The sequence below is a fragment of the Cuculus canorus genome, chromosome 2, assembly GCF_017976375.1.
Source record: "Cuculus canorus isolate bCucCan1 chromosome 2, bCucCan1.pri, whole genome shotgun sequence".
NCBI lineage: Eukaryota > Metazoa > Chordata > Aves > Cuculiformes > Cuculidae > Cuculus > Cuculus canorus.
In genome coordinates this window covers 96,079,411-96,104,892 of record NC_071402.1, presented here as the reverse complement: position 1 = coordinate 96,104,892, position 25,482 = coordinate 96,079,411, and positions in this window count along the sequence as shown.

The following is a 25,482-nucleotide window of genomic DNA, read 5'->3' as shown; positions in this document are numbered from 1 at the left end:
GACATGCCCTCTCACATCCCAAAGGGAAAGAGGAGAGACAAGGACATTACAGGTAAAGTTTTTCTTGAAAAAGAAATGGTGCACTTACCTTAAGTAGTATGTGTTTACATTTTGATACATATGTGCAGTTATTGCTGGGACACAGTTTAGTAGACATCTGTTAAAAAGAAATAGAAATCTAGCATTTCTTCATTCATAAGGAGCTCTGCCAATCTTTGTTTTCCTGTCTTTCTTTGATGTTCTTCAAACTCATCAGTTTGGTATATTTGAAGATGTTTTAAAAAACAACTTTCCATTTTGAGAAAACACATGCAATTGAGGAAGAGGTAAAGCAACAGGGCTGTCCAGACAGAGAACACTGTTTCTGAGAAATAACTCTGATTGATGAATTCTACATAAAACAAATAAAAATCCTGTAAGATAGTCAGAATGCCAAAGAATGGCAGCTCCTTTACTAAATTTTCAGATCAGCCAATACAATTTAATAACTGCAACTGCATTGTTGGTGCCTAATATTCATTTGAAAGATAATCTTCACATGCCATGTGGTAGAATACCATAAGACATCCTTTATACATGTGCTTGGGTTTGTTATTATTTTCAGAATCTGGTGGTTAATTTAACTCTTTTTTGATATGTGCCGAAGTACCTACATTTAGGCAGACCAATGATTCCTACCCGCTGATAATAAGGTGTGAGAGAAAGCATAGTGATATTATTTATGAATTGTAAAAGGTGTAGGTGCCAAATCACCCCAACTAATTGTTTCTGAACTGATTTTATACAATTACTGTTGATTCATGCTTGCATTTGTTAAAAATGAAAACGATAATTTTCAGACAACTTACCATAAAAAAAAAAGTAATGTTACTTTGAGCAGAGTAGTTAAAATCTGTGTTTTGGTCTTTCTTTGTTTTACAGTATCTTTAATGAATAGCATTTAACCACAGGCAGCTGTAGATCTAGTCCTATAAGTAATGCCAAAATAAAAGAATAAAAAATGTGCACAGGTACTCAACTTTTGCCATTTTCCCACCACTGGAGAAAGGGTTTTTAAAACAACTTCTTTTCAATGTTGAAACATTGCAGTGCTGACACAAGCTGAAGCAGCCACTGTGCCTTACAATAAAGTGAAAATGTTCTGTTTAACATGGAAAAAAAAAGAACAAAATAGCAAAGGCACTTTCCTTCTGTGTTATGGGAAATTAAATTTAGAGATGGGCACAAACCATAAAACTCAGACTCAGACATGAACCTGGGACCATATGGCTCAAAATAAAGCTGGATCATGGTATCTAGACCACCATGGTTGCCGGCAAACAGGTGATAACTGATTAGTTAGTAAAGTCCACAGAACATTTATTCCATATGCCGCCCATCTCACAGTATATTTCCCAGTAAGCTACATTACCTTACATTCTGTACTGATGCACCACAGACATTTCTAACGCCTTTGATCCCTGTCACACAGGTTTTTTAAAAACAAGAGAGATTTTTAAAGAATGTAGCTTGCATTAAAAATTTCACCCAAAGCTTTAAGCCTCTTTTTATGAATCTCCTACAAATCTGTCTCATATGGTGAAAGACAAATTCTAGTTAAAAGTCCAGCAAGAAAGGATATCCAAATAGAGCAACTCACCTAAAACATGACCCAAATCTGAATCTTTCACCGATTTCTGGCAACTCCAGTTTAGTTTAAGACTAGAAACAGAAGCAGAGAGAAAAATAAATACATACATTGTATGCATACTGAAAGCATTTAGTCTGGAAAAAACTGAAGAAATGCAGAAGATAGTCGTGTTTCTCATTTTAGGACCAAGTAGTTTATTAAAGGTAATCATCCAGCTAATCTAATTTGTTTCCAATATTTGTTATTTGATACCAAGGAGATAAAAAGACTCAATAGAGCAACTTGGATAATGGTAAGTAGTAGGGAGCTAGATCCTAGACACCCATGTTGCTTCCTAAATCTTAACAGTTTCTACATTGTTTAAAACATAAATCACACAAAGTGGTCAAAATCCAGCTTTAATTCTCGGTCTAATGATTACATTGGTTGATTTCCAAGACCACAGCTAAAGGCCATGAGAACATTTAAAGTATTTTCCCACCCATATCCATATTGTCCCAAGCACTAAAAAAGAAAAGAAAAAAAAAAGTGAAAAGGCAAGCAATCAAGAAAGAAAAAGAACAACCACCATACAAAAAGCAGAGTGGTGAAGTAAAACATTCAACATGGAGTTACTGATCTGCAAGTGAGCTTTGATATTACCAGGAGGCATGACAATTTTGATTTAGCATCCCTCTGAATTCTCAGAACTGTTTTAGAAGGTGAAAGTACGTATATAGTGCCTTGGACCACTTTATTGTGGGTCTGAGGATTTTCAGGTTTCTATTTTTTTGTTTATTCTCCTGCATGAAACCTAGTTTGTAGAAAATTATGTCAAGATCTTTGCCTTGACTTTCCTGTGCAGAGCTACAACAGAGTACTATTAGCATCTGGTTCTGCTTATGTCTAGAAGCTCATTCATTTCAAGCCACTCTCAGAATCAGGGCCTTGATGTGTAATAACTGACTACAAATTCTAATATATGTGTTCTTTTTCTTAAAACGCACTTGAAATTTCAAAATACCCTCAATCCTTGCAAGTCTCCTCTCTGGAGAATAAGTTCTTGGGGAATCGTGACATTCTTCATAGTATTCTGACAAAGAAGCAGCATGACATTATTCTGATGAAAAAGCTGAACACTATCAAAACTAAAATATGAATACAAATTTACTACATGTATCGTCAAAATTAACCAGTCAGGAGAAATGTCAGTTTATACAGATCTTCTATGTGAAAAATACTGAATATTATAGTAATTCTTTAGGAAGGTGCTGAACTTTTTTTTGCAATTAATTATTCATCCTTAAAACTTTCCTTTCCTTATTTCCTCCTCAAATTATTGCAGAACTTTCTTCTTCTTGGTGAGATCAGGAGTGTAATCACATGTATGCATAGTACACAGACAAAAACACATACCCATAAAAAAAGCTGCAACACATACCACCCCCAACTTTCCCCAGTTGTACATTTGATGCTTGCTGGTGCCATTAAGCAAACACAAAACAACAGCAAGCGCATTCTGTTGAAATGTTTAGCTAAATGGAACCAAAACAGTCACAGTTCACAATTTCATAAATACATTAATTAGAAGTGTCTCCAAATAGCATGTGATTTTGAATTATTAACATAAAACACTGCATTATAAATGACTGCAAATTGCATTCCTTAGTGCTCTCCATGCTTAATTTATTATGCCGTAGGAAAATTTGCAAATTACTTCGCTGTTTTATATTTAATGGATAGTTTTATATGTATATTGTTTCATTAAGATAAAATTATACCACAGTGTACATATTATATGCCTTTCCAGTGACATAAATGTCACTGGAGACTGTCAGATTTTGTCAGGAGAGGAGCATGCTTCTGTCATTTCCTAGATTTAATAAAGAAGTGAAGAGCAGATTCAAGTTTCTACTGTTTCCTTGCCCATCCGTAATCACTCCTTCCAGCCAGCCCATTTCTGAGATTTGCGAAGGGCATTGCAGAAAAGTTTCCAGCCATTTGAAAGTAGAGAGAGGGGCAGCAGAGCAGCCTTCCCTTCTCCATCTCCGCATTTTGAAGGCAAAGACCCTTTTCAGCAGTGGCCTCTGCTGCTAGGGCAATGCAGTCATCGTATCACCCATGCTCTATGAGTGAGGAAGAAGGGAGCAAGCCAGATGAGCCCCCTGGCCCAAACTCCACAAGCCAAGATACCTCTGGAAAACCATCTCAATCTCCCAGGAAGAGTGGGAAAAAAGGCTGGCATGGGCTGGCATGCTACACTGCCAAGTTTTTGTTGACACATCTTCCTGCAGTGCAGAAAAGGTGGAAAGAAAACATATTAGGAGATCCATGTGAGGTAGGGGTAGATGTCTGGAGAAACACTGGAGCATGGGGGAAGGAGGAGTAGGGGTGAAGGACCTTGTATGTATAAGGAATATCCATTAAAAATGTAACTATAAAAGTCTTTGACAACTTCTTTACATGTTGTCTGTTCTTAGCCATTTGCCTTCTCTATTTATAAACTCCTCAGAAGAAGAATTGCCTCTAACTATGCGTTTGTAGAGTACATATTACAATGAGGACTCAACATCCCTGAAAACCCGAAATGCAAATAGAGTGCAAATAATAGACATTATTTATAATACGTAAATAAATAACACTGTGCCATGAAGAGGCATTCTAGGTGTGTTTAAGTATGCTTTCCAATTCCCTGTTTTCTATGAACTAACAATACCCCATTGGTGGATGTGATAGACGTTTCTTTGAACTCACCTTGAGAGCTTTTTTCAAAATACAAAAGGCACCAGTTACCTGTTCGCACAGATCCCATGTAGTTTTCTGATGGGTTTTCATTTAATAAAGATACAGCACAATAAAATACTGCAGGGAAGGTAGGAGGTGGAGAGATGGCATATTTGGGAAAAGCTATAAATTCTGCTTTAGGTTAACAGTGTATTAATGAAATTGAAGCTACAAGAAGATGCATGCAAGAGAGAGACTCAGCCCTCTGAGCTATTCTTTTCAAGTAATAAAGATGAGACTCTGTCAGAGATTGAGGTGTCAAAACTGGAAGTGCTGGAACAAATTCACAAATTAAAGAGCAACAAGTCACCATGGCCAGATGGCATACATCTGAGAGCTCTGAAGGAACTTAAGAATTAAGTGGTTGAGCTGCTAACAGAAAAATATGCAGCCTTTCATTAAACTGCTACCGTGCCAGAGGACAGGAGGTAACAAATACCTCGTCTCACAAAATCTGGAAGGTGTGTTCCTGTGAGCTTGATTAAAGCTGTAGATTGCTTTTCTCTTTTAATCATCCTAGCTTCAGACAGAAGTTCAGCATATCCAGTAAAAAGAGCTAGCCTCAGCCAATTGGGAGCTCCTGGCGAAGGCAAGTGTGAGGGTTTTGCTGACTCAGCACACACTGGTGACCATTAACCTGGATATGGATGGGGGGCCTCCCAAGGACTGACTTCAGTGATAATTAAAAAACAAGTGCCCTAATTACCCCCTGCCTTCTTAAACACGGGTTTGGTTCCACAAGTATCTATCCCTGGCACTTTTCAGGATAGATTAACTCTTTCCTTAGCAGATTTATGAATGGGATGAGAGGACAAATCTATCATCTTAATAATCCAGGAATTTCCTTCTGGTTTTATGTCCTGCATGGTTTTCCTTATCATCCAGATAAGAAACTTTCTGTGGTAACACAGAGAGAAGAAGGCATGGAGAGGAAAAATAAGTAGTTCAACATCTACCTGGGCAGCACAAACCATGTACATGTATCATTGCATAGATTTTAAGGTGATTGTTCAATCATTTAGTCCTGCGGTGCACAGCTGCTGTGCTGTTACTCAGTGTGCGTGCAAGCACACAGTCCAGCTGATGCACATGAAGCAATGCAGACATGTCCCCACAACCTCAGATACTTTCATTCACAGATGAGCAGTGCAGGGCAGCACCAGCACATTCCTACATTTTCCCTGCCAGGTATGTACAAGAAACCCTGTCTCCCCAAAGGCAAAGCTGAGGGATGCAGACATCTCTGATCCTATCTTCTGTATATTACAGAGCAGAGTGGGTTTGCGTTAAAATGCTCCCTACGCCTAAAGAATACCTGCCTGCTAGCTACTTAGCCGGGGATGGACAATACCAAGATTTAGGAAAGTCATCTCTACCTGTGAAGGTCTCTGCCAGTCACCTGGCACTATTTAAAATATATGCCTCACTTCTAAATTGAATACACCTGGCTCTCATGCACAGCCGCTTGTTCTTGTTCTGCTCTTATTGTTAATGAAAGCCCTTGAGAAATGGGTTATCACTTTGAAGATTACAAATAGATTTCAAACTATCAAAACAAGAGCTGTGGGAGAACAGTTTAGCCATCCCAACAAGGCTTTTGGTATTAAAAAGAAAAAAAAATCAAAGAAAAAAAAGGGGGGGTCCTTCTTCCACAACAGAATCTACCCACATCTTGCGAGCTGAAAAAAAATTAATTTGTGACAACTAGAGACTCTCCTGCCATTTCAAAATATACAGAAATGTACTAGAGAGCTGATATCTAGGATGCACAGAAGAGGAGGAGAAATATCTGCTTGAGAATAACCAGCTATTTGGCTCTTCAGACACATTTCCAACATTTAAGAGTGAGATTCAAACCACTGCAGTGAGCGAACACCTCCAGCTATTATTTGGGCTCAAAGAGGCTCTCTTCCTAGTTTATATGAGAAGTCTATCCATGTTTAAAATAAAACATACACACCTGCAGGAGGTTTTGGATTTTAATTATCTCTTTTTTCCCCACAAATTAAATGCTTTGTAAGAGAAAACTCCTGTCCATAAACAATTGCTTTTTTAGGGACTTCACAACATGCAAATTCTCTTGCAGCAGCAGAGGATAGCTGTCAGGCAGATGTTGAGAACTCCTGATTTAGATGCACGGGCTGGGGTCCGCTTTTACTTTGCCAGTAGCATTCGGTCTAGCATTCAGACTGGAGACACAAACGCTTACGGAATCCTTGCTGAATGCAAGAGCATGAAAACTGGTTTTCAGCTCAAGTAAGTGATCTAGAGTGTGAACCCTTTTCTTCCACAGATGCAACAGAGAAATGATTATTACGTCAATCATACACAATAACAACTTGGGGACTACGATACTTTTTAGCCCTGGATCATCTTCCTACCTAGATTTGATAGACTGGTGCAGAGAAGGAGGACTGCTACAGTCTTCTGAGAACTGCTTTGTCCTCCCTGTGCATATACACCCACATTTTAAAGAAATACATGGGTATTTCTTCAGAGAGATAATAACTAAAATAAAAATAGCCTTTTAAACTTCAGCTTCATTTCTTGATATTCTTAATGCGCACATCTCTGAGTAATCAGTGGGGGCATGAACAGAAGTCTGAATCCAAGCAGGCTTTCTATGCAGGATAGTACAGGATGAATGGGCTGGAGCAGACCATCATCTCTCATGTTTTCTCCCTCTGATGGAGCTGCTGAAAAAGACAGCATTTTACGATGATGTCTTAGAAGCCCTCATTTTTCTTTCATTATTAGCAAAAGGTCATTTTCCCCTTATCCTTGCCTCAGTTTCCACCCTTGGAAACGTAAGTTCTAGTAGATACATCCAAGTACTCTGGATGGTCAAAGCCACTCAGTCTTCTCCTGGAATGGGCAATCCTAGGTTTTAAGTCACAATGGAAAGTCCCATCATGAGTGACTTTTGCATTTTGAAAATCCACTGAAGGAACCACAAACAGATGTTCTTACAGAAATATGAAAAACAGGATATGTGTAGGAGTCCTCACTGGGAAGAATGGTGACAGTCTTGCAGATTAAGTAAAGGCCATAGGACTCACACTCAGCAGAAAGCAACAGCTTAAAAATAGTTAACCCTCCCAACACATTCCCTGCACATTCTTTTCATGGCAGTCACTTCCTTATCCTAAATCAGTCAATAAATATGGACAAATTCACAACTTGCTCTAGTGACTTTTAACCTAGAAACACAAGCTGCTTCTATGTTTTATCACAAATTAATTCCACACATGATTATGAAAAGTCAACTTTTCCCATGCTTGACTCTAATCAGGGCCCATGCTATTTAGACAGCCAACACTTTGGAGTCCCTAGTCTGGAGTGGTGCAGCCTATTCTTCATGAGGCTTCCACTGGAACACTCCACACGGTTCAGAAAACAGATGTCTGTCTTTTAAATGCTCTGCAACAGTCACTAGGTGCATTCAAATGAAGCTTGTAGTGCTGCCCGAGACTGCCAGCTTTCTCCACAGTCAGGGACCCACTTTGCAAAAATATGTCCGTTTTCTTTATGTCCCGTTGCATCCACCACATTCTGTGGACTTTCTGCAGACCTTGAGGTTCTCTCAGCAGAGGGTCTCAGCTAGCTACCCATATCTATCTGCATCTGCTGGAAATTCCAGAGTCATTTCAGTCTCTACACTCTTTTGAAACCACCAGAAGCCTAATTTGATAATTTTCAAGTTGGCTTGAGAGATCTATCTGTTTTTCAAATCTCTAATTGGCTTTGGCAAAATTTACTTCAGTCTCTACATTTTTATAGCACCTTTCACTGTTAGCATTATTTTCTTCTGTTTGAAACAGGTAGAAGGCAGGCAAGTGTCATAAACGCGTGAAACCCTCAGAAAGCAGACAGCTACTCAATGAAGCTGAAATAACTTCTGTTGTGTAGTTAAAAGAGACAAGAATAATCAAATCAAGTTGACCCTGAAACCAGTCTTGAAGACGCTTCAGAACCTTTCAGCTTCAAGCCTACTGCAAAAGCACATACATTGTAACACCTGGTAGAGTCAGGATTTCTCTCCATATCCTCTTCCCCTAGCAGCTTTTGGAAGCAGAGACCTGGACACAGACTGTGAATCATAGAATCACCAGATTGGAAAAGACCTCCGAGATCAAGTCCAACCACTCCGATCAGCCACTAAACCATATCCTTAAGTACCTCGTCTACCAGTCTTAAATACCTCCATGGATGGTGACTCAACCACCTTCCTGGGCAGCCTCTGCCAGTGCCCAACGACCCTTTCTGTGACATTTTTTTCCTAATGTCCAATCTGAACCTCCCCTGGCGCAGCTTGAGGACATTCCCTCTCATCCTAGCATCATGCTAGTGAAATCCTGGCAGCTCAGGAGCAAGCCATCCCCGTGTTCCAGAAAAGGAGCCAGTGGGGGAAAAAGCCAGCTTGGTGGAGCAGGGAGATTTTGGGATGCATCAAAAAGAAGAAGGTCTATGAGCTTTGGAGGAAAGGGCAGACGTCTTGGGTGGACTACAGGGAGGAAGTGAAATCGTGCAGGGAAAAAATCAGGAGGGCTAAGGCCCAACTACAAATCAAATTGGCTAAGTCTGTGAAAGATAATAAAAAATCTTTCTACAAATACATCAACAAGAAAAGGAGGACTAGGGAGACTATTCAGTTCCTATTGGATGCAGAAGGAACAACAGTGACAGGGGATAAGGACAAGGCTGAGGTATTTAATGCCTTCTTTGCCTCAGTCTTTAATAGCAAGGAAAGTTGTTCCCTCCGTGTACAAACCCAGGAGTTAGAGGAGCAGAATGAGGCTCCCATGATCCAAGAAGAGGAGGTTAGAGACTTGCTTGCCCAGCTAGACACCCACAAGTCTATGGGGCTGGATGGGATCCACCCAAGAGTATTGAAGGAGCTGGCAGATGTCCTTTCCAAACCCCTTTCCATCATCTTCCAGCAGTCCTGGCTGACTGGGGAAGTTCCACTGGACTGGAGGCTGGCTGATGTTGTGCCCATTTACAAGAAGGGTTGCAGGGAGGATCCAGGGAACTACAGGCCTGTCAGTCTGACCTCAGTGCCGGGGAAAGTCATGGAACAGGTAATCTTGAGTGTTATCATGAAGCACATGCAAGATAACCGGGTGATCAGGCCCAGTCAACCTGGGTTTACGAAAGGCAGATCTTGCCAAACTAACCTGATCACCTTCTATGACAAAATGAGTCGACTACTGGATGGGAGAAAGGCTGTGGATGTAGTCTTCTTGGACTTCGGTAAAGCCTTTGACACAGTTTCTCACAGCATTCTGCTTCAGAAACTGTCAGCCTCTGGCCTGGATGGGCGCACACTCTCCTGGGCTGAAAACTGGTTGGATGGACAAGCCCAGAGAGTGGTGGTCAATGGAGTTAACTCCAGCTGGAGGCCAGTCACAAGTGGGGTTCCTCAGGGCTCAGTACTGGGTCCAGCTCTGTTCAATGTCTTTATCAATGACCTGGATGAAGGCATTGAGTGCATCCTCAGCAAGTTTGCGGATGACACTAAGCTGGGAGGAAGTGTGGATCGGCTGGAGGGTAGGGAGGCTCTGCAAAGGGATCTGAACAGGCTGGACCACTGGGCCGAGACCAATGGCATGAGGTTCAACAAATGCCGGGTCCTGCACTTGGGGCACAACAACCCTATGCAGTGCTACAGACTGGGGGAAGAATGGCTGGAGAGCTGCACGGAAGAGAAGGACCTGGGGGTGCTGGTTGACAGCCGACTGAACATGAGCCAGCAGTGTGCCCAGGTGGCCAAGAAGGCCAATGGAATCTTGGCTTGTATCAGAAACGGGGTCACCAGCAGGTCCAGGGAGGTGATTCTCCCTCTGTACTCGGCACTGGTGAGACCGCACCTTGAGTACTGTGTTCAGTTCTGGGCCCCTCACCACAAGAAGGATGTTGAGGCTCTGGAGCATGTCCAGAGAAGAGCAAAGAAGCTGGTGAGGGGGCTGGAGAACAAGTCTTATGAGGAGCGGCTGAGAGAGCTGGGGTTATTTAGCCTAGAGAAGAGGAGGCTGAGGGGAGACCTTATTACTCTCAACCTGAAAGGAGGTTGTGGAGAGGAGGGAGCTGGCCTCTTCTCCCAAGTGACTGAGGACAGGACAAGGGGGAGGTTCAGGCTCGATATCAGAAAAAAATTCTTCACAGAAAGAGTCATTGGGCACTGGAACAGCTGCCCAAGGAGGTGGTCGAGTCACCTTCCCTGGAGGTGTTTAAGGAACGGGTTGATGAAGTGCTTAGGGACATGGTTTAAGGGAGTGTTAGGAATGGTTGGACTCGATGATCCAGTGGGTCCTTTCCAGCTTGGTGATTCTATGATTCTATGATCCAATCACCTGTCACCTGGGAGAAGAGATCTACACCCACCTCTCTACAACCTCCTTTCAGGCAGTTGTAGACTGTGATAAGGTCTTCCCTCAGCCTCCTCTTCTCCAGGCTAAACTACCCCAATTCCCTCAGCTGCTCCTCATAAGACTTGTTCTCCAGCTTCATTGCTCTTCTCTGAACACGTGCCAGAGCCTCAACATCCTTCTTCGAGAGAGGGGCCCAGCACTGAACACAGTATTCAAGATGTGGCCTCACCAGAGCCGAGTACAGGGGCAGAATCACCTCCCTGGACCTGCAGGCCATGCTGTTTCTGATACAGGTCAAGATGCCTGTCAACCAACAGGTTGTCAACCAACGCCCCCAGGTCTTTCTCCTCCAGGCAGCTCTCCAGCCACTCTTCCCCAGTCCTGTAGTGCTGCACAGGGTTGCTGTGTTCCAAGTGCAGGACCCGGCTTTTATCCTTGTTAAACCTCATCCCATTGGTCTCAGCCCATCGGTCCAGCCTGGTCAGATCCCTTTGGAGTACCTCCCTTCCCTCGAACATATCAACACTTCCTCCCAGCTTAGTATCATCTGCAAACTTGCCAAGAATACACTCAATGCCTTTGTCCAGGTAATTGATAAAGATATTGAACAGATCTGGACGCAGCATCGAGCCCTGGGGACATCATTTGTGACCAGCCTACAGCTGGATTTAACTCCATTTACCACAAATCTCTGGGCCCAGCCATCCAACCAGTTTTCCACCCAGAAGAGGGTGTGCCTGTCCAGGACAGTGGCAGTCAGCTTCTTGAGCAGAATGCTGTGAGAAACTGTGTCAATGGCTTTAATGAAGTCCGAGTAGACTACATCCACAGCCTTTTCCTCATCCATCACGTAGGTCACCTTTTCACAGCAGTGATCAGGTTAGTTTGGCAGGACCTGCCTTTCATAAACCCATGCCGACTTGGCCTGATCATCTGGTTGTCCTGTGTGTGCTGTGTGATAGCAACCGGGATGACCTGCACCATAACCTTCCCTGGCACTGAGGGCATACAGACAGGTCTGAAGCTCCCTGGATACTCCCTCCAACTCTTCTTATAAATGGGTGTAACATCTGCTAGCCTTCAGCCAAGTGTAAGTTTCCCCGTCAGCCAGGACTGCTGGTAGACAATGGAAACAGGTTTGGCAAGCACATCCACCAGCTCCGGCAATACCCTCAGGTGAATCCCATCCAACCCCATAGACTTGTGAATGTCTAATTGGCCAAGCAGGTCTCCAGCCACCTCCTCCTGAATCATGGGAGCTTTGTTCTGCTCTTTCTCCCTGTCTACTGGCTCATGAAACCGAATACCTAGGGAACATCTTACCTTACAATTAAAGACTGAGGCAAAGACCCAAGCAGGCATTCAGAAAGCAGGTTTGGAAAAGCCAATGTAACTTGTGAGTGCTCACCACTGGAATGACTCCTGCCTGCTGGCCTTAATGGAGGCAGCACCTCCAGCCTGGTGTTGGGCTTCTCCCCAACTTGTTTTCCTTCTCAAACCAGCTGAAACACTTCAACTGGAAATTTGGGGAGAAGGTGAAATCAGCCTAAAGTACTCCACCAGCCAACACAACAGACTTCCACAGCAGATGGACCAGCTTTCTTCTGTTTGGCATTGCACAGCACTTAGAGTAAGGTCGTTAACTTTTTCAGGTTGTAATTTCTTTCATTTCATGAAAGTCTCAAGTCCCTGAGGTTTGCTCAAGACCCAGAACCTAATGTCTTTGTGTTTTCTCCCTGACAAGTCCCAGAGATATTAAAAATCAAAAGAAGACTCTAAGGAGCAAATAAAGTTCTGTTTCACTTTTCTGTTAACTCACAGAAGCTTTTTGCTCTCTCTGCCTGGCCCCAGTCAGATCTTGCATAAAAGGGAAAAAATGCACTTAAAAGTGCTGCTTTCTTTCCACTTCCCCCTGTGTTTCAAATCATTAGTCTTTCTGCATTTCTCTTTTATTCCCAGACTGGCTTGTGCCGAATCAGATTATAATACATTAAACCTTCAAGAAACACAAAGCTCTCCAAAGTGCTCTTTGGGGTCTCCATACATGTGTTCTCTCGCTCTTTCCTGCAACAATTACTGCCGTCCCAGGGTCAGCTCCTGCATGCAGGTCCCATTCAGACATGCTCAGCCTCATCTCCCATCACTGCGAAATGAGTTCAGGATGGGCTTTGCCTGCACGTCGCCTCTGCTTTTGTGTGCAGAAGCAAGGGAATTGTCTTATCTGCCCTGCCCTACTTTTCCAGCTCTGTCCCTTTTTGCAGATAGGGGCTTCTCCAGCATCTTTAGAGAAGTTTCTTTGGTGGCCTTCCAGCCAACTTCTCTGGAGACATCTCAATTCCCTTTAATAAAGATAGGGCTGTTGAATCACAGTTCTGGCTTGACTGACATCTATGCCAAGGCTCCCCCCATTTCAGCAAGACCAAGGCTCTCATGCCTGTGCAGTCTTAGGTGATAACAGCCAGTTCTGGGAGCAGTTCAGCAGTATTTGCGCTTTCAGAAGGAAACACTGCCCTTAGCTTGCCCTTTATCCTAAGCAGGAAGAAGGATATACAGGGCTATCACTGCTGGAAAGAACAGCCTCATCCTAAGGCAGCACAGTGCAAAGATTGGAAGATAAGGCTATTGCCAGCCACATCAACATGAGTCATAAAGCACACAAAGATAATTCACAATGTAGCACTACATCAGGAGTGATTTGACTAATTACTTACAGGTTATTGGGACTTGAGAAGCTCCAACAGGGACTCAAGGTTGCAAACAGCCCTGATCTGCAGTGGCCAGATCTGTTTTACCATGCTGCTGCTAAAGCTCCCAAGGAATCTGCTGCTGCAGAAGAACTTAAGTGAAAGAGGCACAATCCACAGCCCCTCACAATCCAGGTGAGCTCTGCAGCTGGAAGCACCTGGGAACAACTTCTGCCTACTCAATACCACATGGCTCAGTATACAAGAGTGGTTGTGAACCACTTACAGCAAAGAAGTCATCACAACTTCTGCAGAGAATTTATTACTGAGAATAAAAAGAAAGAACACTTGACATCCAAAGAAACCTCAGTGTGCACTGAAGCCATGCTAGTAGCTTATTTTGGCTTATTGAGGCAGAACCAAAATCCTTGGTATTATCAAAACTGGCAATGTGGTTTTTGGTCAGGTCCTACTTTCAAAATAAATTTGTAAGGAAAGAAAAATATTTGTCTTTAAAGTACTACCACTGTCCCTTTCTTTCTTATGCAGAAGGTGAGACTACATTTCTTCCGAGGGTGTAGGGGTAGCAATGGTGAACTAAGAGGCATGTGCTTCTACTACAGCTTTGCTAGTAAACTTGAGTTCCCTCCTGAAGTGCTACTCTCCCAGTCCTGATCTCTTCTTCTGAAATGAAGCCTGCTCTCACATTTTTGTGGTGTTTTAACAACATGGAAAAACGGATCTATGATGGAAAGAGGGAAGCTTAAAATCCATTTCTACTCTTGCCCTAAGCAGGAAATGAGCAAATACCTCCCAAACTGAAAGCTTGGTTATCTAGCCTTGCCAATAAAGAAGGCTTTTTTTTTTTTCTTAAATAAGTAATAGAATAAAATGTTGGCTTATTTCATTATAATAGCTAGGAAGGATTTCCTAGTTTCACAGCATAAATTTAGATTAATTTTTTAGATTTGACAACGTTATAAAAATTATATTGATTCTGAAATTATAATTTTAGATTGGTTCTGTCATTTTAGCCTATTAGCAGTCTTTAAATGAAGTGATCCAACATTACAATCAATCTTATCTTCCATTATGCACTTCCTGGTGTTAAAAAGTGAAATCGATTCTAATTAACTACACTGGTTCAGTCATTTGGGTGGTTTGTTCAGAAAAAAAAAAAAAAAAAAGAAGTTACTGCCCTAATATCACTAAACAATTTATTACACATTTATGTACTGAATTTATATAAAAAATTAATGCCGCTCCTTTGGTAAAAAAACAATACAACTGTAGCTCTCTAAAATATTTGGATGGTAACATCACTGCTATTGTTTTAGCCAGTGCAGCACAAGAAATATTTTCAGGGTCCACTTGAGCTTTAAGAACCATAGCAGGGGCAGCAAAAAATACTTACTCAGTAGCACAGGCTGTAAATTTATATGTACGTTGAAAGTGACTTCGAAAATGATATTTCCAATGTGCAGCTGTGGGCTAAGAGAAGAGGTTTAATGCTACTTAAGAAGCCATGATGAAAATAATGCTATTAAGCAAGCTGATTTGATTTAAATATGAATTAGTTCAAACTTACTTATGCTTCCTGAACATCCTAGCTTCAGCTTGCACTGATGTACTGAGACTTCAAGGGTACTGCTGGCAGACCTTGACACTCACCTTGTCCTGTGTCAGTGTCATACTCTGTAGACCACTGGCCTTCAAATCAACTATGGATGGTGGTATACGTGCAAGGCAGTGGGGGACCAGTGTGCTGTGATCCTACTTGAAATGAATCTGAAAGCCTCATAAACACCTGGAGAGAAAAATGGAAGCAGGAATAGTCTACACTTTGATTTCAAAACAAAGACAGCAAAGGCTGCTCTCAGATAAAACTTGAGGAAAAATATACATTGCTTGCACTTTTATTCCTTAATATGTTTAAATCATTCTCTTAAGTCAAACAAACACTCTTACTTCAAGTACCAATCTGTTACTATTCTTATCTATAATTCTTGTGCCTGGAATCTTTTCTAACTTGCTTTTCCCTGCTAAGACTTTAAAGAAAATGAGCATACACACCCTCACCACTAAATCAGCTCATCTATCTGTCACACTCAGTGTGACTTAGAAACAATCTACAGTTCAAAGGATGCTACACTTGCTTTTCCAATCACTGCCACTGCATCCTTTCATGTGAAGTAACACGATGGGAAATGAGTCAAGAATAAGAAATATGAGCCTGGTATCCTGCTGCAGCATATTTCTTGATCTTCCACCCTCCATACACTCTCACACATGCTTTGTTCCTACCCTTCTAATGGCATTGTCTTACTAAGAAGCAAAATTGCTGAAAAGAACTGAGAAAGGGAGCAGTAGCTTTCAAATGGTTCACTTATCCCTTTGTCACTTTTCTTTAAGATCTCATCCTTGAGCATTCAGTGGAAAAAGGTCAGAAAATTTCTGTGTACTCTAGTGTTTGCCCCATTTGAGCTGCTCATCCATGAAGATGATCTCCTCCCACAGCTGACAACCCAGATCCCCCTGAAGAAAAACCATCTTGCTAAGGGGAAGAGAAAGTCCTCCAAAGGCAGGTAAAAGTGGATGGCAGGTAGACTAGCACTGTACTTCCCTGTAGACCCTCAAGTACTGCTGGCTGTTGCCATGAAGCCGAACAATTCTTAGGAAGGAGCAATCTCAGGACTCCATTTCTTGATGTGCTCCTTTTATTCCTTCACTGAATATGCCTCAGTTCTGAAGATGCTCTGGCTCAAAAGACTGAATTAGGATTCTGGGAAAAGTCACTGCAGAAAACTACCATGGGTGCTGCTGAACATTTCTATAAGAATGTTCCTTTTAAAGTGTTGTTTTTTTAGCTCAGTGATAGAACAAGCAAGTAAAAGTCTTAATTTGTTACTTGCATTGTGCACCATTAACTACTTGCCATCTCGTAAGAAGCTCTCGGGAACATGACTTTCCACTGCCTCACACCTCATGTAATCATTTACATCAGTGTGAAGTGAGTGCAAAAGCCTATGGCTGCAAGCAGAGAGGTCTGACTCCGGGTGCACCCCACTACCCTTTTCCACCAGAAGGAGCAGTGAAGGATGAAATTGAAAAGCTTCAGAGAGGGTCTAGGGGTACATACGCACAGCACTCTTGTATGCACAAGACAAACAGGATTGGTTCAACTTTTTGCCTTCAACTTAAGGATGCTTTCTTGCAGTCCAGTTGGCAGAGGAATCGCATAATGCCTTCAAAGTAGCATTAGCATTCAGTGCTGTGCAAGGTGGGAGAAGACGCTGCTGTGGCTAAACACTGGTCAGAGGACAGTCAACTGTGACTCCCTTTCTATTCAGGTCATCTCTGACAACAAGCCACCACCACACTTGCAGCAGCAGAGCCTACCCTGTTACATATCTGCTGAGATGGCACTGGGATGCAGAGCACTGGGATGCAGAGGCCCATCTGGTCTTCTGTTGGTACCACAGACAAAGCAAGAGGACAGACAGATTCCTGCCTATCTCATGGCAGTATCCTGAAGTGTCCTGGATCTTACCACAAGGTGAACAAAAACTTTGTTGGTAATTTGAGGCTGCCACAGACAATAGCACATGGGGCTCATACCATCCCCACGGACCATTGCAGAGCAGCAGGTGTTCCCTGCTGCTGCAGCCCTGGGGAGTTGCTGGGGTGTGCCGGGTCCCTCTCCGTGCCCAGGTTTCCACACAGCAGAATAAGACACCCGTCATAGATGGATTCCTAGGCACAATGATGGTGTATTAAAATGAGCATCACTAATGAGACTGTGGATGAGGAGAGGACAGGTCCTGAGACACCTGAGGAGATAGTTAAGGGTGATATGGAAGAAGACCATGATGTGTGGCCAATGTCACCTGGAAAACAAAGGGTGTGGGAGTAGGATGAGGTGAGGGATATTGTGAAAGAGAGGAGATGACATTTGTGCAGGAAAGTGCTTTTTTTTCTTTCCCATTTCACAGGCAGTGTGTCTATTAAATGTGGCTTTTGCTGCCAAAGGACTTGTCATATTACATTAGGTTTAGCAACTTCTGTTGTGGCAAAGTGTGCAGCGTCTCCCTTCACATAAAGAAAATATTTTCACAAGTCTGTTCAACCTGCTCACTGTGATTACAGACAGTTGGCCCCTGACATGACATTTATTGTTCCAGCTTCCAAGTAAGAGCCTCACAGTAATGCCCAGCCAGCTACCTGACGAGCCCATATGTGTGTGGAGACCTTAAACAAGTTTCAGATAATGACTTAATTTTGTACCCTTCTAGCAGCTTGCTAGAAAAGATGTTACAGTAAAGTAGTAAAACCAGGAACTTAAAAAGTATGTGCAAGCTAAGACTTAATGTTGCCAAACCTTTTTTTATCTTCACCTTGAAATGTGTATTATAATATATTCTATCTGTTCTTTGCCACAAATGCTCTTTGCATGTATATTTCTACACTGATTGGCAATATTAATCATAACTGTGATGTACTGGGAGGGAAAAGAGCTAAAAAGGCCATTGTCTACCTCCACTTGAGAGACAATCTCACTCGTACCGTTAGAGGGTACAAGAGGGTGAGAAATAACACAAAAATTAGGGATATGCCACAGGACAAAGGGCCACAATTAAGAGGTTGACCTAGTTGGGTCCCCACATCCACAAGTCCAGGAAAAGATTTCCGAAAAAAAAAGTTTGTCATCAAATGAAAACAAAAGAACCCCAAACACCACAAAGTAAATGAGCAAAGCTCATACCTTCCTGTTCCCCACAGGATATGCCGATCAGCCGCAGCATCTACTGAAAACAAATGCCGAGAGAAAGACTTCTCCATCACTTCATCCAGTGACTGCTCAGACCGCAAGACCTACCTATCTATATTTCTGGCATCCAGGAAGAGCGGAAGGACAATAAAGACTTTGTAAAGAAAAGAGAATATAATTTGGCAATCATTTGGTTAGTAATAATTGTTATGTGAGGGAGGGTGAGTTGTTTTAGATTGGATTTGTTATTTTAAATGTTTTAAATACGAGTTGCAGTCATTTAAAAATGTGTTAAATGGCCTGGCTTTTAGCCTTCACTTTCCTTTCCCGCATAAGACATTTGTAGGACCTGAATTCTTACATGATTTGGCCTATGCTATCTTACTTTTTGGCAGGTCACTTCGCTCTATTCTTTTCCAAGCAGAAATTAAGCTTTGGCCGAGGGAGAAGCAGAGCAGAATGCAGCCTGCTGCAACAGCTTGTAGTGAGTTGGAAAGAACTCTGTGTTATAGATGAAAGCAGAGCAAATACCCTTTTTTTCTGGTTAATTTCACTGTCTTATTTTTAAACTTGCATGTACATCTGCCAGCAGCACTGCATCTTGTTATAGTATTCCTATTAAGCAGGTGGATGTATCATTAGCAGAGAGAATTTAGATCCATTTCTGTTAAAAGTATGATCTTTAGTGATGAAGTTTCTTCTGTTTCTTCTGTTGGGCTGGGAATTAAACTGATTCTGCAGCATCAGTCTGAACAGTCTCTTTAACAATTTTGTCTTCTATCATGTCAGAAAATTATTTACAAAAATGCCATATAAGATCCAACGGCAGACTTTCATAATTTCTTTTGCCAGACCTGTACCTCCATTGACAATAAAATAACTTTGTCCAGAAAGGAAACATAAGAGCTGTGCAGTTTTATTTTGCCTTTCTCAATTACTCCCCTATTTTTTAAAAAATAGTCCCTTTCATTCTCTGCTCGTCTTGACGTCAGCTGAAGCAGAGCTCAATAGGCAACAAGAGGTGGGTGTCAAAACTCAAGGATGAAGAGCTCACACTCCAAAATAAAATTGTTTCTCTCCTTCTTCTCTCCCTATGGTTTAGTCCAAAGAAATAATCTCAGATGATTTCTGCCCTGATGCCAAGATCCTTTCCTGAAGATTTCTAATATGCTGCAGTAAGAACCATTTCCCAAGACCCTCCATAATTCCCCAGGGATTTCTTCATGGTCTAATCTTGGTTAAAATAAAAAGCATATTCAGAGGGAATGACTAATCCCCTGCCTGAACACAACATGCTTTTTAGAAAGTTTGTGCTCTGGTACACTAACTCTCTGATTTGTTTGGCTGTGTGAAAACCTTTTAAGCCAGATCTGGAAATTCACCCCTGAAGCCTCTTCTAGGGTTTGTATTTTTTATTTTTCTGCAATTTTCTCAAATCTTTCCCTTGTTTCTAAAGAGTGCCATTGTCCATTCCTGAGCCCTCAAATCCAATTACCAAACAATGTACAAATATATGGCTGAGCGTGGTCTATGGGAACAGCTGCAAAATTGCTAATATTAGGTCTAATTTAGCTACAATAAATTAGCAAGTGTGTGGAAGCAAAATGATGACAGCATAATTATAACAAAAGTCGAAGTGTGAAGTATATGGATGACAATACACACTAATTTTAGCGAAAAAATGCACCAAATGAAATGCATGCAATGAACAGACGGGACTAATAGCTCAGACACATATACTTAATGTGACCAGTCAGTGTAAAAACAAAAAGATAGATGAAGCTGTTCAGAATCTAGTGCTAACAAGCAGTGTAGTCTGAAACCATTAACTGTCAGGGGTAATAACACTCAAAGTACTGAAGTGCAGTAAAACAGCAGCACTTTTCTCGGGATGATGTGCTGATGTACAAGCACACACCTGTGAAGAGGGTACTAAATCTATCCTTGCATTTATTACTATGGAGGGAGGAAAAACAACACTAATAATGTAAAGTATAAACGAAAATAGCAGACAGCAGAGAGTGACATTTGCATGGTCCCAGTCAGCTTGTTAGCTGAAGTGGGTTTTAATTAGCTATTTTCCAGCAAGCAAACGAGCAAATTAGTGGCAGCCATAAACAAGCAGAGACAATCAGGCCCAAAGAAAAAAAAAAATGATCGGTCCTTTTTCTGTGTGTTTTCCTTTTGGAAATACAATTCCTTCATGCTTCAGCTAAATATTTCTATTAATGAAAAGAATGCAGCAAAGTGAAGACCTTGGCAACGGTGTGAATTCTCAAAGTGGCTCAAAACACAATGTTACTAGTACAGCAGGAATATCAAGGACAAAAAGGCCTGCTCTGAACAAACGTGCCCCCTGCATCAAGGGCTAAACCTTGGTCATCTTGCACAGCCCCTCAGTGCCTTGGTGCACCACGGCTCTGGTGCACATTGCCTTCCAACCAAAGGCTTCTCACCTGTCCACTGCTCTTGAGACCAGTATTGCCTCTCTCTCCCCCTTTGGATGCAGGACAGCAGATGCTTCAAAAAAATGCAGTGCAGGGTCTAGGTGTGCTGCTCCCCACCTTCACCTTCACCTTGCAACAGGCATGAGATGAGCAATGGTACATGGGGTCAAAGGAGCGCTTGAGGCTACCAGATACTCTTGCTGCTGAGGAAGAGCTATGGCTCTACAGAGCTTGCATGAGACAGAAACCGCTGGGGTGAGTGTGAGGAGGGAAGAGCAAGAGGAACAGTGAGAGGCCCAGGGCAGCTCTTGGTTCTTGCTTAGAGAAGATGCTTATAGGTTATTTTGCCATAATGTGCTGAGTCCCATTGGCTGTGTAGTATAAGAGCCCTTTCCAGCGCTAGAAGAGTAGGATGCAGCCCTTGGCAGATAACATGGATTCAGATAGTAATAAACAAACCCACTTTTGCCTCTTCCTTAATTGCCAGAGTACTACTGGCTGCATAATGAAACCTGCCCCGCTGTCCTACTAATATGACCAGTGGATGAAGATCCTTCAGAGCCTCTTCATCCTTCAGAGCCTGGTCAAGCAAGGCCCGAGGTTAAGCAATCTGTTGTAGCACTTTTGGTACAGAACTGATTATATTAATAATCAGCCACAATGAAAAACATGGCAAGCTTATCCTTTGAGTCGGTCATGTTAAACCTCCTGTTCCCCCCGATTTAAAGAAATGCTGATATTGCTAAGATAAGAAACCTAATATGGAAGACAGATTGCTTCAACTGTTATGTTTTATATCTGAAGGATTTAGGTATGCTCAGCATAAGATATGGGTGTGCAAAGTCAGGGAGCAGTAAACAATCACTAGAGTGGTGAGAGTTCAGTGGTTTGAGCACTAATCTAGACCTTGGGAAAACTTGAGTTCATGTTTCACTCTGTCAGGGACTTCTCCCATGACCAGAGGCAACACAGACAGTCTGGGGGTAACTGCCTCAGGATTTTGCTGCAAAATGCTCATTAAATATGGTGTAAAGCTCAGATATTGTGGAGAAGGGGCTAATTAGTTGGAAGGAAAGGGAAAAACATCTAATAAAAATTAATCTTATTTATACATCACTATTCATACATGTGGTGCTAGAGAAAGACATTGCGCAGCAGACTGCCGGTTGGTATAAATTATCAGAAAGCTGCAGGAAAGACTCTCTTGCATCCCTGTCCTTGTCTTGTGCCAAGGGTATTACAGTCTAATTAATACAGATAACATGAGAGCCGGCGCCTACCTGTTGGGCACAGTTGGAATACTAACACAAGGGGAGGACTGGGGGAAGGCTCTTGAAGGCTTACTTTTTATTTAGTTCATTTGTTTATGATGTTTTGATGGTCAGAAAACTCTGGCAATGAGTAGAGCCCAAGAGGCAATTAGTAATGGGGCAGAAAATCTAATGAGCCAAAAAATGAATTAACTTGAGCAGACTAGGCACAGACGCAAGGGATCAATGCTTTTTGCTAGTTTATAACCCCTGCCCCTCCACTAATTTCAGAGAAGTAGGAGAAGGGGGGATTTAACAGAGAAATGGCCCACAGGACATTTTCTGCTGCACTCAGGGCAGCTCTCCGCCACATAAAACACCAGCCGATATGGTTGCAGGCAGGCAGCCTGTTTCATCTCTTCCCTAAAGTGAGCCTCTACCTGTGCAGTTTCCTGGTGTTACCAGCACTGCAGTGGAGGGCAGAGCACTGAGATCAGCATGCAGCAGACCATGGCCATGCCCCACGAGAGGGCAGCTAGGGGTTCACCAGCGCCTAGAGCTGCCCCTGCCAAGGGAGTGGGGCCAGTGACAGCAGGAGCAGGTTTGTGCAGTACAATGAGCCACATGGAGGCAAGCTGTTTTTGGGTGATTTTCTACTCTCTTTGCTTCTTCCGAGTTTCTTTTGTTCTCTGTTTATTTTCTTTTTTTTTTTCATTTGATGGCTTTCAGATTCCACTACTAGCAAATATACATGCCTCAAATCAGCATTCAGTCTTTTGTTCTGAGTCATGGGCTGATATTGTTTTCAGCTTATACAAAACCATAAGCACTTTCACCAAATTAAAACTGTTCACACATTCTTTTTACAATAAACTTGTTTCCCTGTCTCAGACAGCTGTCCGCAAACACCAGAGGGGAGGAAAAAAATAGACAATTTCTCTTGCAGACACATACCTATGGTAAATATCTAGCGTTCATACGAGGCCACAAGAAGTAACTATCACCTAAATTATCACATTAGCCATCGTGTTGGCCATTAGAATCAAAGATAATGATTCCTAGTTTAGGGCACTGCTTGACTGAATCACAGAAAAACACAACTGCCCCCAAGTGTGTGCTAGGATGATTTTCAATGCATGCTGCACTTCTGCAATGTTCAGTCCTACTCGGCCCATCAGCTTTATCCTGGGGGAAACAATTCCAGGAAAAAAAAATGAAGTTGTTACATGGAGTTTAGGAAGAGAAACTTTGAGGAGAAAAAAAAACCCAAAGAAGTGTTCATGTAAGTTTAATTCTTTTCTTGCGTGGATAGTTCAATTCCAAATGAAAGCGCAGAAAAGCCACAAAGCACACATACACTTCAAGGCTGATTCTTTCTTCCTGGGTCATGCCCGATGCTATTTCATCATGGTCACAGGAATGTGGGGGAAGAGGGAGCAGAACGGAAAGAATAAACATGATCTTTAAAAGAACAGAACTGTTGAAAATTCAGAGCAAAGGAGTAAATTCGTAGCTTTATCAGCATATAGCAGGTGGAAAAGCAAAATATTCCTCTTCAAAGAGTTAAGTCCCCAAATGGATAAAGGTTAAGATTAAGGGGCAAAATTTCTGCCTGACTCCGTCCAGCTCACAGATACTCTGACATTGCTTGGATCTTTGGTCTTTTTCAAGTGAGGTATCACTGAGTATAAGAAAGCCATGACCCACTCCCTGAGTATCCCAATGGAAAAAAGCAAGAGGTCTAATCCAAACTCTTGACACTTTATATCAACAATTGTAAATCTTCGCCTCAGCTCCTGCCAGCCTGAGAAGTTAAATGGACAGCATTGTTCATTTCTTATGCCTATACTGCTCCATTTCAGTGAAATTGCAGGTTGTAATTGAGAGTCTGGTAAGGATCCCTTTTCACTGAGTGATGTTACTATCTTCCTTGCTGGAAGTCTTTTTAGTCTTGTAATAGCTCTTTTTAAAGGACCGCCTGATCCACTTTCCGAAATCTTCTGCAGAAAATAAGTTGCATTCGTAACACAGGAATGAAATTGAAATCCAAGACCCTCCCCAGCAATATCTCACTCGCCTTAGGACATGTCTTGATGATCCCTTCATGTGACGACACTTCAGCAACAGAAGGACAGCTTCCAGCAAGGAACCTGATGAATCAGAAACAAGAAGCCTTCGGCAGCCCAGGGAGATCAGGCAAGCAAGAGGCAAACAGTTCAGAATTTAGTCCCATGCAGGTCCAACTGCCTGAAGTTGCTGGGTTACTCCTGACCTGGACATTGAAGAATATTATACCAGCAAAACCTGTCCTCTTTGGCTTCTCTGCCTAAACCACCCTGTAGAGAGAATGTAGATTAAATGTGAAGGGTCTAACCTCTTGCAGTTCACCTCCACTAAAGCTACTGCTGGTCTCTCAGTTCTTGTCTAAACACAGTGGTGAGACCCTCAAGTTTTCATTACCGCAACAGAGAGATTGTATCACACATGCACCAATGCCCACAGTAGAACTGTACTTGTTCTCTATTTTTCTCTCCCTATCTCTCTCATTCCTTCACATGCAATCCTCTTCTTTTCTTTAAGGATAATTCCGCCACCATTACTTGCAGTGAGTGTATATTAGATGTGAAATTTTCAGGAATTAATGAGAGGGCTTAGCGAAGGCAGAGGAAGATAACATAGGCGTCAGGATGGAAGAATCGGATGCTAAATATCAGTTTCTTTATGACTGGATTTTGTAGACACAAATATACTTTCACTTCTCAATCATTCCAGAAACAGCTTCAAGAAACAAACTCTTGTGACATGACATTTTTCCTTCTGATTGCTGTAAGACAACGCCAATGAACAGAAACAAATTAAAGTCTAACCATGCACATGCTAAAACTCAGAGGCTAAGGTCACACCATAGCTATTTAGGTCATACCCAGATTTGCCAGGCCAGCAGAGTCCAAAAGGTCAAGTCACGATCTCTCTGTTTTTGCTTTGGGTAAAGGAAGTGGCCATTCAATGTCTGCCACAATAATAAAGAAATGGCCATTTTTGAATAGGTAGTCCATTTAATAATGCCTGTTTTGAGCTATCTCTGTAATATTTTTAACATAGCCAGTGTTTCACAACAATTTCTCTTATGACAAAGGCAGAAGATGTATTTCTGTCAGACAGGAACTCTGACCAGGCTGACTGACTAAAACAGAAAGTACCTGGCTTTCCGCTTTGCTTATAGTTGGGAAGAGTTAGTCCAGTCACACATTTCCACAGGACATAGAGCATACTGAGAAAGTGTCTCTCCTTTCCCTTTCTAGCAGCTCCCCTTCTGAGAAAAAGAGGAAAGAGCCAAACTTTTAAATACAAATGTTTCCCACCAGGTAATGGAGAGAAATCGAACACATCCTTTATTCTCTCCTCCTCTTTGCCTATTTTCCCTCTTGAAAGGTAAAAGAGTAGTCATTTCAGACATCTTACCGGAAAGCGGGGAGCATGCCTCAGGCTGCTACTTTGCAAATGAATGACAAAGCCCAGATATGAACTTCAGATCAGACTGTAGTTGTAATAAAACTACTCTCTGCACA